This window comes from Belonocnema kinseyi, chromosome 5, assembly GCF_010883055.1.
Source record: "Belonocnema kinseyi isolate 2016_QV_RU_SX_M_011 chromosome 5, B_treatae_v1, whole genome shotgun sequence".
NCBI classification, from domain to species: Eukaryota; Metazoa; Arthropoda; class Insecta; order Hymenoptera; family Cynipidae; genus Belonocnema; species Belonocnema kinseyi.
Genome location: NC_046661.1, coordinates 37,435,507 through 37,438,178, shown reverse-complemented (window position 1 = coordinate 37,438,178; position 2,672 = coordinate 37,435,507).

Here is a 2,672-nt window from a genome sequence, read left to right as displayed (position 1 = left end):
TTTAGAACCCTGTCTCATTTGAAATGGATTCAGTTTGTTACATTACTTTTCTTACTTCTCAGTAACATGTTTTTCTATACCATTGAATTTTCGGAAAATTCATTCAATTAAATCTCTCCTCTTATTTTTGAATGAACGGAGCAGATGTCCAGAAAATTTAAAAAATTAACTTTTATTCGAGCAAGCGAGGATGACGTTCTACGTAAACGAGACGAAACTCGTTTAAAACTTCCCAATAAAAGATTAATGAGTTTTTCATCTGAATCAGGGCCTTTGAGAGTGCAAAGCAGAAACCAACCTAAAACCAAGTCAAATTCAAGTCAAAACCTTTTTTTTAAACAATAATAAAATTAAGCAATATAAGTCTACTCTAATGAGTTAATGCCTTTTTATTACTACAAGAGAAAACTTTTCTCTTGCAAAGTTTTCGGACATATTACATATTTCTAACAACCAATGTTTCGAAATATATATTTTTTCCGAAAATTTGTCTTCTTGATTTAAAAGTTCATCTTCTTTAGTAGATATGTTGCCTCTTTCTTGGATGAGAATGCAACTGTTTTGTTAGAAACTCGACTATTTCCTAGAAAATGTACTTTTTGTTTAAAATTCGTATTTTTATACTGAAAAGTCAATTGAAATGTTGTTGGATAAAAAATTCAACTGGTTTTTGAAAATGTGTCTATTCGATTTCAAAGTTCACCTGTTTAGTAGAATTGTTCTTTTTCTTGAACAAAACTGCAACTGTTTGGTTAAAAATTTAACAGTCTTGTTAAAAAGTCATACTTTTTGGTTCAAAATTAGACTTTTTAGCAAAAAACTAACTTATTGTTTACAATTCTTATTTTGTTGTTGTAAAGTCTACTGCAATCTTATTTGGATGCAAATTTTACTATTTTTTGGAGGTTTTTTTGTAATTTCTCTTATTTAAAAGAAATTTTATCTTTTTAAATAAAAATGGAACTGTTCGTTTGTCAATTTAACTTTTTTTTTAAGTCATGTTTTGGATTTAAAATTTCTTGATTTATTTAATTTATTTAAAATTTCTTGACTTATTTCTTGATCAAAAATTACTATTTTGATCGGGAAAAGTGAACTGAAATCTTTTTTAACAAAAAACTGACCAATTTTTTTGAAAATTTACCTTTTTCTTTAAAAGTTGATCTGCTTTAGTTGAAATTAATTTTTTTTAGTGAAAATGACACTTTTTGGTTAAAATGATTTTTCTTTGCTCGAGTATTCAACTATTTACCTTAAAAGATTTGGTTGAAACAGTTTGTTAAGAAATAAATTTTTAAAGATTTATATTTTTGGTGGAAAATTTATTTATTTGGTTGAATGTTGAACTATTTTGATGAAAATTAAACCTTTTTAATTGAAAATTCAACTACTTGTGTAAAAGTGTTTGTAAAAGTCTTTGATTGCACATTTAACTGTTTAGTGGAGAAGACTTTTTAGCTATAAAATTAATTTTTCAACTGATAATGTAGCGTTTACATTTTTTTTATGATTGATCCTTTTTATTTGAAAATTTTCCTTTTTTACTAAAAAAAATAATTTTCTTGGTTTGAAATTTCATTTTTGTTCGGTAAAAATGCATCAGTTTCGTGGAAAATTAATTTTTTTACTGATAAGTCGAATTTTTTAATTGAAAATTAAATTTTTGTTGAGAAAATTCATCTTTTGGCTAAAAGGTTCAACAATTTAGATAAGCTTTTATTTCTTTCTTGAGTGAAAAATCTCTATTTGTTGAAAATTCGTCTTTTTGGTTTGCAAATTCTTTTTTTTGTAAGTAAATTTCATGTTGATTGAAATATAAGCTATGATCATTTTTTATTATAAATTTATCTTCTTACGTTGAAAATTCAAAGATTATATTAAAAATTTAATTATTTTGTTGAAAATTCAAGTATTTTGTTAAAAATCAATCTTCTATAGTAGAGAAGACACTTTTTTGTTAAAAATAAATTAATAAATTTGAAAATTTTAAATTTTAATCTGAAATGCTGTTTTATTCCGTTTATAAAAGAGTCTATGTTGAAAGTATTACAAGAATAAAATGATGGTATTTAAATGTTAATGATGACGAAAAACGAAAAATTAGTCAAGAAAAAAGCAGAGAATTTTGAAAATGAAGTTTCGGGCACCCTGCTAATTCTACTAGCAATAACTAAAGTCGTCGTCAAAAGTAAGCGATCCATACTTTGGTCGCTCACCAATTGTTCAAGAAAAATCACAGAAAAATTGGAAAGAAATATTTATAGGGAAGAATGATAGGAAAGACATAATGATAGTGTGTTGGTTTGTGGCTGAAAAAGTGCGGTTTTGCAATTTGATTGAAGTACACTTTAAAAAAATATAATTAGATTGATATTTATCGAAATAATCCATTACGAATATTTAATGATTTAATGAAAGTAGACACCTTAGAAAAAGTCTCAATAGGTTTTGCTTGCAAATTCATTAACTTTTCAATTGATAAAAACTAGGCTTAACGTAAATAAAAATAGTATTTATGCCTTGGGCAATAGGGTAAAATTATATAAATTTAATGTAAGAAATAATTATAATAGACTCCAAATACTACAAACTAAAAAAGCTTAAAAATTGAACTATTCGGAAATTTATTCGTTGTAAAGAATACTCTCTTCATATTGTATATAAGATATCCT